General features: G+C 35.8%; 1 long non-coding RNA gene across 5 annotated transcripts in view; it reads right to left on the bottom strand.

Moving 5' to 3' along the window:
* Positions 1 to 14,678, bottom strand: part of LOC117199559 (uncharacterized) — a 255,906-nt gene that overhangs the window by 73,358 nt on the left and 167,870 nt on the right. For all 5 annotated transcript variants that reach the window (XR_007476927.1, XR_007476926.1, XR_007476928.1 and 2 more), the window contains one exon: positions 12,473 to 12,591. This is a non-coding gene — a long non-coding RNA (uncharacterized LOC117199559). The remainder of the gene's footprint in view (positions 1 to 12,472; positions 12,592 to 14,678) is intronic.

The raw sequence follows: 14,678 nt of genomic DNA on the forward strand, positions 1-14,678 counted from the left end.
GAAATAAATGAAATAGAGACAAAGAAAACAATAGAAAAGATCAATGAAACTAAAAACTGGCTTTTTGAAAAGATATACAAGATTGATAAACCTTTAGCCAGACTTATCAAGAAAAAAAGGGAGAGGCCCCAAATCAATAAAATTAGAAATAAAAAAGGAGAAGTTACAATGGACACCACAGAAATACAAAGGACCATAAGAGACTACTACAGCAACCATATGCCAATAAAATGGACAACATGGAAAAAATGGACAAATTCTGAGAAAGGTACAATCTCCTAAGACTGAACCAGTAAGAAATAGAAAATATGAACAGACCAATGACAAGTACTGAAATTGAATCTGTGATTTAAAAACTTCCAACAAACAAAACTCCAGGACCAGATGGCTTCAAAGGTGAATTATATCAAACATTTAGAGAAGAGATAACACCTATCCTTCTGAAAATATTCCAAAAAACTGCAGAGGAAGGAACACCCCCAAACTCATTCTATAAGGCCATCATCACCCTGACACCAAAGCCAGACAAAGATACCACACAAAAAGAAAATTACAGGCCAATATCAGTGATGAATATAGACAAAAAAATCCTCAACAAAATTCTAGCAAACTGAATCCAACAATACTTAAAAGGATCTTACACCACAATCAAGTGGGATTTATTCCAGGAATGCAAGGATATTTTAATATCCATAAATCAATCAGTGTGATGCACCACATTAACAAATTGAAGAATAAAAACCACATGATCATCTGAAAGGATGCAGAAAAAACTTCTGATAAAATTCAACATTCATTTGAGTGAAGATTCCTGCCATGTCCTGCCTGCTATCTGCCCTCCACAATGGGGTCTTGCTCCAGGACTTTTTGCTGCACACTTGTAAGATCCCTTATCTAATAATGGGTTGATGTCTTTGTCACTGTCTCTGAGCAACTACAAGGTTTGCAGACCTGCAGGGTGCAGCCAAACACCAATTTAGGAATGTTGCCTGCCACCTGGATATACAAGAATTAGTCATTAGCCACTGCAGTCACTGACCTACAGCACACCCTAGAAAAAATTCAGGGTAGAGATCAGGAATAAGTTGACACACTCAAAGGCACATTCATGTGCAGGACTATCGCGGGGCAAAAAGGAACACATCACCCTTGTGCTCTGCCCAGCACTTTCCTGATAACTAACTCTGAGACTTCTGTTGCAGTTCTCAGTTCTCCGTACATGGGTATCAACAAGTCACAGCCTAATGGAAATTCATTCTTCCCTCTGCCTATGACACAGGTGGCGAGAACCTTATGTCCAATTCAGCTCTATCACTGATTAGCTGTTGTGGTCTTAAGCAAATGACTCAACCTCTCTGGGTCTCATTATCTTAACTGTGAATTGTTTCAAGGTTTGAATAACATCATATACAACACAGCGTAGGTAAAATATTAGTTTCAAAAGAGTGCTTAAAAGGTAATTTGAAGTTTGGGGTACAGAAAACCATTGCGGAAGGGATACTTACACAACCCTGTGGAAGAATCCATTCTCCACTTCAGGGCTACAAACATATCCAAGCACTCTAAATTCAGGGCTGACCCAATGGAACAAAGCATTCAACAGAAAGGACAAGAGCCTTTGCAGAAGGCCTACCCCCTTCCCTCCAACAACCCTGCAAAAGAAAACGGCTGCAAAAAAATGAAATGTTGATGAATCAGAGAACCTATGGAGAGCCCAGCATCTCATTCTTTCCACAAATATTTACTGAATGCTTACTATGTGCCTGGTCCTGTGGTATGTGGAAAGAGATACCACATAATCCTGCAATCCCACTCCTAGGCATATATCCAGAGAAAACCATAATTCAAAAAGATACATGAACCCCAATGTTCACTGCAGCACTATTTACAATAGCCAAGATATGGAAGCAACCTAAATGTCCATCAACAGAGGACTAGATAAAGAAGATGTGGTACATATATGCAATGGAATATTACTCAGCCATGAAAAAGAATGAAATAATGCCACTTGCAGTAACATGGGTGAACCTAGAGATTGTCATACTGAGTGAACTGAGCCAGACAGAGAAAGACAAATATCATATGATATCACTTATATGTGGAATCTAAGGAAAAATATATATATACAAATGAGCTTATTTCCAAAACAGAAAGAGACTCACAGACAGAGAAAACAAACCTATGGTTACCAAAGGGGAAAGAGGGAAGGGATAAATAAGGAGGTTGGGATTAACACATACACACTACTGTATACTAAAATAGATAACCAAGAAAGACCTTCTGTATATCATGGGAAACTATACTCAATATTTTATAATAACCTATAAGGAAAAAGAATCTGAAAAAGAATACATATCTATATCTATATATCTCTGTATCTATCTGTATATGTGTGTGTGTATATATATATTTATGTATAACTGAGTTGCTGTTCTGTATACTTGAAACTAACATGACATTTTAAATCAACTATACTTCAATTAAAAATAATAATAAAAAATTTAAAAATTTTTAAAAGAAATAAGAAAATAAAATCAGTCACCAAAAGGAAATAAACTGAAAGTTATGTAATAATGTCCAATATGATGAAACTAATGAAATCCACATTAATACACATTATATGCAAATTGTCAAAAGTCAAAGAAAAATAATTTTGAAAGCAGTAAGAGAAAAGCAACTCTCAGATATGAGGGAATCCCCATGCTATAGATTAAATGTTTGTGTCACCTCACAATTCATATGTTGAAATTCTAATTCCCAATTTGATAGTATTGGGAGGTGGCTCCTTTGGGAGGCAATTAAGTCATGAGTGTAAAACACTCATAGATGGCATTAGAGCCCTTATTTAAAAAAACCCTGGGACATCCTTCATTTCTTCTGGCTTTATCTTAGACTTCCCAACCTCCCAATTGTGAGAAATAAATTTTTGTAGTTTATAATCTACCCAATCTACGGTGTTCAGCTCAAACAGATGAAGACAGCCCATATGACTCTCAGCAATTTCCTCAGTAAAACGTACCAGGCCAGAAAGGAGTAGGATGGTATATTCAAAGTGCTGAAAGGAAAAAAAAAACCACAAACAAACCCTGCCAAGCTAAAATACTTTATCTACCAAAACTGTCCTTCAAAAATGAGGGAGAGATTAAGACTTTACATATATACATAAGTTGAGGGAGTTTATCACTACTAGACCTGCCTTACAAGAAATGCTAAAGGGAGTCAATCAAGTTGAAACAAAATGAAGCTAAACAGCAACATGAAAGCTCAATGAAAAAGTAAAAACACAGATAAATACAAAATACTGTAATACTGTACTGGTAGTGCATAAATCACTTTTAATACTACTATATAAACTAAGACAAAAGTTAAAAAAATGATAATATGTTAATGAATACACAAAATAAAAAGATGTAATTTGTGGTAAGTATAACAAAGTGTGGATAGGGAAAAGTAAGAGTATAATGTTTTTGTATGTGATTGAACATTAAATTATTATCTTAAAATAGATTGCTTCAACTATAACATGATTTATGTAAGCCCCATGGTAACCACCAACAAAACATTTATAGTATCCATAAAAGAAAATCAGAACATGTCACTGTACATTAAAAAACAACCTAACAAAACACAAACAAATCTAAAAGAGGAAATGAGGGACAAAAGAACTACAAGACAGAAAACAATTTACAAAATGGCAACAGTGTGCCACAACTACTGAAGCCTGCATACCTAGAGCCCGTGCTCCACAACAAGAGAAGCCACCGCAATGAGAAGCACGTGCACCACAACAAAGAGTAGCCCCCACTCTCTACAACTAGAGAAAGCCGGCACGCAGCAAGAAGACTCAAAGCAGCCAAAAATAAATACATTTAAAAAAAAAGATTTTAAAAGACAGAGTGGCTGACTGGATAAAAAAACAAGATACAGGCCACAGCCATGGGCTCCCTGGGTGGGCACCAGCCCCCACTACTGTAGGCTCTGGAATTGGGCTCCAGCCACCACCACTGCCATGGGGTCTGGGAGTGGGTGCCAGCTGCCGCATCTGCACACTCCCTATCAAGTGGATAATGGCCACCACATGCTAAGGAAACAGGCGGTAGGCATCCATACTAAAAACAGCCCTCACACCAAAATTTTAAAACCACACAAGCTACACAAGGATGCTCCCACATAAAAATAGCCCTCCAAGACCAGGGTAGATAATTGTTTCTCCTAAATTCAAAGAGTAAGAGAAATTTAAGTGAAATAAAGAAGCAGAGCAACTATTCCCAATTAAAGATCAAGAGAAATCTCCTGAAAGAATAAACAATGAAACAGACTTCTTCAGTCTAATAGACACCCAGTTTGAAAAGGAGATAATGAAAATACTGAAGGACTTAAGAAGAGCTATCAATAGAAATGCAGAATACTGTAAAAAGGAACTAGAAACTATAAAAAGGAATCAGAAAAAAATAATTTGCCAAGATGAAAGCTGAGCTAAAGGCAATACACAGCATTGAATAATGCAGAAGAAAGAATAAGTGATCTGGAAGATAGAATAATGGAAATCACAGTCAGAACAGCAGACAGAAAGACAAATGAAACACAGTGAAATCAACATGAGACCTATGGGGTAAGAGAAATTGTGCCAATCTATGCATAATTGGGATCCCAGAAGGAGAAGAAAGAGAAAAAGGGAATCAAAGAAATTATGGCTGAAAACTTCCCAAACTTAAAGAAGGAAACAGATATCCAGGTTCAGGAAGCACAGAGTGTCCCAAACAAGATGAACCCAAACAAACCTACACCAAAACATATTATAATTGAAATAGCAAAAGTTAAAGATAAAGAGAGGATTCTAAAGGCAGCAAGAGAAAAACAAAGAGTTAATTACAAGGGAACCCCTATAAGACTATCAGCTGATTTCTCTACAGAAAGGTTGCAAGCCAGAGGGAGTGGCAAGATATATTCAAAGTCCTGAGAGGAAAACATCTGCAACCTAGCATACTCTACCCAACAAAATTATCATGTAGATCAGAAGGAGAGGCAAAGAATTTCTCAGACAAGCAAAAATTAAAAGAATACAGCAATACTAAACCTGTCCTAAAAGAAATATTGAAAAGTCTTCTCTAAAAGCAAAGAATCTATAGGAAAGAAAAATCACATTTGGAAATTAAATCACTTAAATAAGCCAGTAAAGAGATTAAAAAAATTCTGTGAAAGCAATGATAACCCCAATGAACAGCAAAAGGATAAACACGAAGATGTAAAAGAGGACATCAAAAACATAAAATATGGAGCAGGAGAGTAAGAAAATGTAGACTTTTTTCAGAATGTGTTTGAGCCTATATAACTACAAGTCTAAAGCAAGTAGATATATTGGAAGGGGTTAACATACCCTGAAAAACAGGGTAACTACAAATCAAAAACTTACAATAGATTCACACAAAAAATAAGAGAACCTAAGCATAATACAAAAGAGAATCACCAAACCACAAAAGGAAAAAGAAAAAGAAAAGAGGAACAAAGAACAAATACAAAATCAATGGGAAAACAAGATTTAAATTGGCAATACATATCTATCAATAATTATTACCTTAAATGTCAATGGACTAACTGCTCCAATCAAAAGACACAGAGTGGTAGACTGGATAAAAAAACAAGAGCCTACAATATGCTGCCTACAAGAGACCCACTTTAGGGCAAAGGACACACATAGATGGAAAGTGAGGGACTGGAAAAAGATATTTCATGAAAACAGAAATAACAAGAAAGCAGGGGTCACAATACTCATATCAGACAAAACAGACTTTAAAACAAATGCTATAAAGAAAGGTAAAGAAAGACACTATATAATGATAAAGGGATCAATACAAAAAGAGGATATTACATGCATCAATATATGCACTTAATATAGGAGTACCCAAATACATAAAACAAATACTAACAGACATAAAGTGAGAAATTGACGGGAATACAATAACAGTAGGAGACTTCAACACCACTCACATCAATGGACAGATCTTCTAGACAGAAAATCAATAAGGCAACTGAGATCCTAAATGATACAATAGAACAGTTAGACTTAGTTGATATTTCCAGGACATTACATCCAAAAAACCCAAAAATACACATTCTTTTCAAGTACCCGTGGAACATTCTCTAGGAATGACCACATACTAGGGCAAAAAATGAGCTTCAACACATTTAAGAGTATAGAAGTAATTTCAAGCATCTTTTCTGACCACAATGGCATGAAACTAGAAACTACAGAAAAAGAAATAAGAAAAAAAAATGATTACATGGAGACTAAACAACATGCTACTACGAAACCAGTGATTCAACGAGATAAGAGAGGAAATTTAAAAATACCTTGAGACAAATGACAATGAAAACACAACCATACAAAACATATGTGATGCAGCAAAAGCAGTTCTTAGAGGGAATTTCATAGTGACATAGGTCTTCTTCAAGAAAAAGAAAAATCTCAAATAAACAACCTAACCTACCAACTAAAAGAATTAGAAAAAGAAGAACAAACAAACCTAAAGTCAGCAGAAGGAAAAAAAACCTAGTCAGCAGAAGGAAGAAAACAATAACGGTCAGAGAATAAATAAATAAAACAGAGATTTAAAAAATAATTTTAAAAAATCAATAAAACCAAGAGCTGGTTCTTTAAAAGGGTAAACAAAATTGACAGACCTCTGGCCACACTCACCAAGAAGAAAAGAGAGAGAAGCCAAATAAATAAAAGAAGAAACAAAAGAGGAGAAATCACAACTGATACTGCAGAAATACAAAAAATCGTAAGAGAATACTATGAACAATTATATGCCAACAAATTGGACAACCTAGAAGAAATAGACGTTTCTAGAAACATACAGCCCACCAAAACTGAATCAAGAAGATATAAATAATTTGATCAGAGCAATCACTAGAAGTGAAGTAGAATCTGTAATTAAAAAAAAACTCCCTACAAACAAAAGTCCAGGACCAGATGGCTTCACAGGCAAATTCTATCAAACATACAAAGAAGAACTTATACGGATCCTTCTCAAACTGTTCCAAATGATTGAAGAGGAGGAACACTTCCAAAGATATTCTATGAAGCCACCATCACCCTGATACCAAAACCAGACAAAGACACTACCAAAAAAGAAAATTACAGGCCAATATCTTTGATGAATATAGGTGCAAAAATTCTAAACAAAATATTAGCAAACCAAATCCAACAACACATAAAAAAAGATCATACACAATCACAAAGTTGGATTAATCCACACGTCACAAGGATGGTTCAACATGCACAAATCGATCAATGTGATACACCACATCCACAAGAACAAAAAAGACAAAATCCACATAATCATCTCAATAAATGCAGAAAAAGCATTTGACAAAATTCAACATCCAGGCTCGGGCCCTGTTTGCACCCATCCTGTTGGCCACATCCTTCAGGGTAGTGGGCACACTGCAGCTCCTGGTGCAGGCTGCAGTGTCCACCACCTCAGAGTCACCAGTGCTCGATGTGAAGTGGTCCTTCCTGTGGACCACTGAGTCACTGAGTGGCCAGGCCATGGGCTGGCCTTTGGTTGCCTCTGGGGGCCTCAATGTCTCTGCTTTTGTTTGTTATTCCCATACAGACATCAAAGTGCCTGACTTCTCTGACTACTGTCATGCTGAAGTGTTAGATAGTACATAGTCTTCAAAAGAGAGCAGTGAGAATGGATAAAGAAGATGTGGCACATATATACAATGGAATATTACTCAGCCATAAAAAGAAACGACATTGAGCTATTTGTAATGAGGTGGATAGACCTAGAGTCTGTCATACAGAGTGAATAAGTCAGAAAGAGAGAGACAAATACCGTATGCTAACACATATATGTGGAATTTAAGAAAAAAAATGTCATGAAGAACCTAGGGGTAAGACAGGAATAAAGACACAGACCTACTAGAGAATGGACTTGAGGATATGGGGAGAGGGAAGGGTAAGCTGTGACAAAGCGAGAGAGAGTCATGGACATATATACACTACCAAACGTAAGGTAGATAGCTAGTGGGAAGCAGCCGCATAGCAAAGGGAGATCAGCTCAGTGCTTTGTGACTGCCTGGAGGGGTGGGATAGGGAGGGTGGGAAGGAGGGAGATGCAAGAGGGAAGAGATATGGGAACATATGTATATGTATAACTGATTCATTTGTTGTAAAGCAGAAACTAACACACCATTGAAAAGGAATTATACTCCACTAAAGATGTTAGGGAAAAAAAAAGAGAGCAGTGAGGATAGATGTCATCTCTCAGTTTGTTTCCATCATGAGTGCTTCTGCTGATGTGTTGGCCATGTCGAAAATTGAAATCAAGTTATCTGATATTCCAGAGGGCAAGAACATGGCTTTCAGATGGAGAGGCAAACCCATGTTTGTGCACTATAGAACCAAGAAGGAAGTTGATGAGGAAACTGCAATTGAAGTTTCCTAGTTGAGGGACATACATCATGATTTAGAACGAGTAAAGAAACCTGAATGGGTTATCTTGACAGGTGTTTGCACTCATCTTGGCTGTGTACCCATTGCAAATGCATGAGATTTTGGTAGTTATTACTGCCCTTGTCATGGGTCACAGTATGATGCACCTGGCAGGATCAGGAAGGAGTCTGCACCTCTCAACCTTGAAGTTCCCTCACATGAGTTCACCAGTGATGATACAGTGATTGTTGGTTAGAGACCTGGACTCAAGTCACAGCCTCCTTTCAGTCTTCGTGTCAGCTCAGAAGAGTTATTTGAGAACAAACCTTCTGTACTTTGCATTAGCTGATTTGAAATATTTAAGACTTGCTAACAATGTGTTTGCAAACATGTAAAGTAAATTGAATTTAATGTTGAGTACTTTCAAGCATTCACCTGATAAAGCCACTGTTAAACATTTAAAAAAAATTCAACATCCGTTCATGATAAAAACTCTTACCAAAGTGGGTATAGAGGGAACATATGTCAACATAATAAAAGGCATTTATGACAAAGCCACAGCCTGTATAATACTCAATGATGAAAAACTGAAAGCCTTCCCAGTAAAATCTGGAACAAGACAAGTATACCCACTCTCACCACTTCTATTCAACATAGTATTGGAAGTCCTAGCCAAAGCAATCAGACAAGAAAAATAAATAAAATGTATACAAATTGGTAGGGAAGAGGTAAAATTATAATTATATGCAGATGACATGATACTATATATAGAAAGCCCTAAAGACAACACACAAAACCTACTAAAACTGATAAACAAATTCAGCAAGATAGCAGGATACAAGATTAACATACAGAAATCAGTTGCATTTCTTTACACTAACACTGAAATATCAGAAAGGGAAAGTAAAAAAAAAAAAAAAAATCCCTTTTAAAACCACACCAAAAATATAAAATACTTAGTAATAAACCTGACCAAGGAGGTGAAAGACTTATAAGCTGAGAATTATAAAACATTAATAAAGGAAACTGGAGATGATTCACAGAACTGGAAAGATATCCCATGCCCTTGGACTGGAAGAGTTAACATTGTTAAAATGGCCATACTACCCAAAGCAATCTACAGATTTAATGTGATCACTAACAAATTACCCATGACATTTTTCATAGAACTAAAACAAATAATCCTAAAATTTATATAGAACCACAAAAGACCCAGAGTTGTGAAAGCACTCCTGAGGAAAAGGAACAAAGCAGGAGGCATAACCCTCCCAGACTTCAGACAATACTACAAAGCTACAGTAATGAAAACAGCATGGTACTGGCACAAAAGACATATGGATCAATGGAACAGAATAGAGAGCCCAGAAATAAACCCACACATCTATGGTCAATTAACACATTTTTGATGGGGGATTTTTGCAGAAACTAATGCCTGTGGCCATAATATGTCTCTGGTCAAAAATCTTCAACAAATGAGGCAAGAATATACAATGGGAAAAACACAGTCTCTTCAGCAAGTGGTATTGGGAAAGCTGGACAGCCACGTGTAAATCAATGAAGTTAGAACACATCCTCTCACCATACACAAAAACAAACTCAAAATGGCTTAAAGACTTAAATATAAGACAGGACACCATAAAACTCCTAGAAGAGAACATAGGCAAAATATTCTCTGACATAAATTGTACCAATGTGTTCTTAGGTCAGTCTCCCAAGGCAATAGAAATAAAAGCAAAAATAAACAAACGGAACCTAATCAAATTTACAAGCTTTTGCATAGCAAAGGAAACCATAAACAAAACAAAGACAACCTAAAGAATGGGAGAAAATATTTGCAAATGATGTGATCAACAAGGGCTTAATTTCCAAATATACAAACAGATCATACAATTCAATAACAAAAAACAAAAAATCCAATCAAAAAATGGTTAGAAAAACTAAATAGACATTTCTCCAAAGAAGACATACATATGGCCAATAGGCACATGAAAAGATGGTCATCATCACAAATTATTAGAGAAATGCAAATCAAAACTACAATGAGGTATCACCTCACACTGGTCAGAATGACCATCAAAAAAGTCTACAAATAACAAATGCTGGAGAGGGTGTGGAGAAAAGGGAACCCTCCTGCACTGCTGAGGGGAATGTACGTTGGTGCAGCCACTATGGAAAACAGTATGGTGTTTCCTCAAGAAACTAAAAATAGAGTTGCCATATGATTCAGCAATCCCTTTCCTGGTTATATATCCAGAAAAAAACTATAATTCAAAAATATACATGCATCCCTATGTTTATATCAGCACTATTTACAGTAGCCAAGACATAGAAACAACCTAAATATCCATCTACAGATGAATGGATGAAGATCTGATATTTATACAATGGAATATTACTCAGCCATAAAAAAGAATAAAATAATGCCATTTGCAGCAATCTAGATGAACCTAGAGATTATCATACTAAGTGAAATAAGTTGGAAAGAGAAAGAAAAATATCATATGATATCACTTATATGTGGAATCTAAATTATGACACAAATGAACGTATCTATGAAACTGAAACAGATTCACAGATATAGAGAACACACTCGTGGTTCCCAAGTGGGAGGGAGGTGGTGGAGGGATGAACTGGGAGTGTGGGGTTAGCCGATGCAAACTATTATATAAAGAATGGATAAACAATAAGGTCCTACTGTAGAGCACAGAGAACTATATTCAATATCCTATAATAAACTGTAATGGAAAAGAATATGAAAAATATACATATATAACTGAACCACTTTACAGTAGAAATTAATACAACATTGTAAATCAATTATACATCAATAAAATAAATTTAAAAAAAGAAATGTAGCTTTATGGTACTCAAGGATGAGAGTCTGCAAGGCATTTTAAGATCTACAATAGAAAATTACTCTACACCATAAAGTCTTTTAAGCATTTAAAAGACTTGAGGGACTTCCTTGATGGCACAGTGGTTAAGAATCTGCCTGCTAATGCAGGGGATGCGGGTTCGATCCCTGGTCCGGGAAGATCCCACATGCTGCGGAGCAGCTAAGCCCGTGCGCCACACCTACTGAGCCCATGTGCTGCGACTACTGAAGCCTGTGCGCGTACAGCCCATGCTCCACAACAAGAGAAGCCACTGCAATGAGAAGCCCACTCACTGCAATGAAGAGTAGCCCCCACTCTCCGCAACTAGAGAAAGCCCGTGCATGGCAACGAAAACCCAATGCATCCAAAAAAAAAAAAAAAAACCAAGGTTACCCACTAAATCACATTAATACTTACTAAAAAAATGAAAGACCTGAAGTACATAATCAAGTGTTACAGAAGAACATTAAAATGTTATTAAGGTTATGTGTGCTGTGGTGAACTTGGGTGACCAACTAAAGTAACCCTTTTACAATTATCTTCATAAGGTCTAAATTATGGTGGATAAAAGCATAATTAAGAGACAGAAAAAATGTAGAGATAAATTAAAAATAAACGACTGAATCAATGAATGAACTAAGGGACAAAGGAAATGAAAGACCCTAGAATAGCACCTGGGTTTATTGATAGAGTATCTTGGTATTCCATAGATTTTTGTGCTATTGCATGAGATTCGAGAAGGATCTGATTGAGAAGTGGGAGGAGACCATGGGTTCAGTTTGAGATCTAATAATACTAAAATGTGGAAAGAGGCCTTCATACCAATCTTCTTTCAGTAGATGAAGGTTGCCAGGGTACAATACTTTATTCATCTGAGAACCTATTGACTTAGTAAATTGTTACCTGGAAGTTAGGCTATACAATACACTAAAAGGTAAATGACAATCTACATGAAATCAGGAAAGAAAATAAAATAATGAGACTGTCTTGAGTCTTCATATGTTTATATTATGCCATAATATTTTTCATATTGCTTTGGACTACATCTACTAAAAAAAATATAGACAATATCCCTTAGTTTCTTAATAAGAAAAGTAGTAATTTTATGCTGGTGCTGTAATCATCTTAAATATAAGAGGAAATGAGTTACCTCAAAGTTCAAATCCTTGACTTGATTGTGTCCCTAATGCTGATCATGCATGAATATTTACATCTATCCCCCCAGAACTGACGCGGAGGGCTCTTTCCATCTTCCTGTGAACTTTGTACCTGTTAAGGAAGCATGACCTCATCAAATGTGTTGTGAATAACCAATGCAAGTAATATGATTTTACTTACTTTTATTTTGAGAAGAAACAAAAGAACATTGTTGAAAATTGTATCTGTCTATCTCTAAGAGATCTGGTCATTCTCTGACCTGTTAAAAGAAATCATTGAGAGGCTAGCATGGAAAAGAGAACCTCCCTGAAATTTGTCTGAAAATTCAGCTAACAATGAGGGATATTCAAGGAAATGTTTCAAAGATACTTGGTTCAGATGCTTGGAATTATATCAGGGCATGATATAGACAATGGGAAATAACTGGTAATTAAAACCATGGGAAGAAATAATATTTCCCAAGGAGAGTATGTTAAGGGGAAAGAGAAGACTATAGGAGAGAATTCTGAAAACTATGACAGTTAAATGGACAAATACAGGAAGAATATAATAAATAGGAGATCTAGGTGTTCTGACTAGATTGGTATGAAAACAAAACAAAAAAACACCCCCTAAAACAGGAGAGAAATAAAGGAAGAGACTTGGTCAGCTACGCCAAATGCTGCTGAGAGATCACGCACAGACTGAGCACTGAATTAAACAACAAGGAAAAAGAGTTACAGCAGAGGGATTGAGGCTGAATCCAAGTTTCATCACTTGTAGCATGAATGGAATATGACAAAATAGACAAGGAAACAGTGGAAAACTCTTATGTTAGGTATGAGAAAGACAGTAATGGTCCACAGCTGAAATGTGGTATTTGGGATCACTTAGGGGTTTTTGTTTGTTTGTTTGATTTTTGAAAGTTTAAATTATTTTGGAAAGATCCTAATAGAAAGGATTAAATGCCAGATAGAGAAAATAGGGGAAAACTGAATTTAGAAACTGCCCCACTCCCCAGAAAAAAAGAAAATGTTAAGCTCCAAAGTACAACTAATGTGCTACATTTAAATGTAAGAGAAGGGACAGGAGAAATAAAATTATTTCTGGAGAATATAACTTTATTGGTCTTATGAAAAGTAAATGAGAGTGGTTTCATTATTTAACTGATATTTTAAATTGTGAAATAAAGGCATCACTCTCTGTGAAAGTAAGGGGTTGGAATATCTGGAAACATACAGAGAAGTTTCATGAAAACACTGTAAAATACACTGTCACTGCAATTGATTTTTCTTATTTTTTAAGTGAAAAAATAGTAAGTTTAATTTTTGTCCCTTCTCTAATGAGGAAACTGAGTCACAGGATGGTTAAGTAACTCCTCCAAAGTCACACAGCCAGTAGGAGGCGAGAGTCTATGTTTGTACCATTATTCTATAGGAATAAACTTAAACATTTTCTAGTCTGAGGGTTTTAGGAAGGTGATGTGAGTTAGTGGAGAGAAAACTAAGTGGTGAATTGGATAACTCATGTTCTAGTCCTAACATTTTACCAAGTAGCTTTGTGATCTTGTAAGACCAAATCACTTGATCTAGTAACTTATTTGGATACCAATTCCTCATAAAATAAGGCATTTAGATTATATTATCTTTAACATCACTTCTAATTTTATGATTTTGTGAGATTATGATATTAGGATCATAGAATACACACGCACTGTCGACTCATATAACAGAATTAGGTAATAAGACTGTCAGTTACAGCATTTATCTATAGACAATTTATATGGAGAATTGCTTTGGTTGTTAACAGGATAATCTTATAGTAATAAACAGTAATAAAATGTACCTCTTTCCTTAGTATTGTTCAAAGTTATAATAATTTAAATGAATTAACCAGCTTTGGAAATGTTACTTTTCCAATAAACAGCAAAAGAAAAAACAAGATTAATAAATGATTAATTAATAAATGATTCAGACTCATTTATTTTTGCTTCCAAGGGTGATTTTGTCTGACATCTTATATGTGCATAATTATAGCCAAAGCTCTAAAATTGTACAAAAAGCTTTTTGCCTTTTTTTCCCAGTCAGCAGAGCAAAGATTATATCTAACTGCTACATTTTCACGTGTTTGAAAACAACTTCTCTCCTCATAAATGTGCAACTGTTTTGGTTGGAAACAGCTGTAGCTGCTGCTAGATGTTTTCTGCCTAGAGATATGCG

Source organism: Orcinus orca, chromosome 4 (assembly GCF_937001465.1).
Source record: "Orcinus orca chromosome 4, mOrcOrc1.1, whole genome shotgun sequence".
Classification (NCBI taxonomy): Eukaryota; Metazoa; Chordata; class Mammalia; order Artiodactyla; family Delphinidae; genus Orcinus; species Orcinus orca.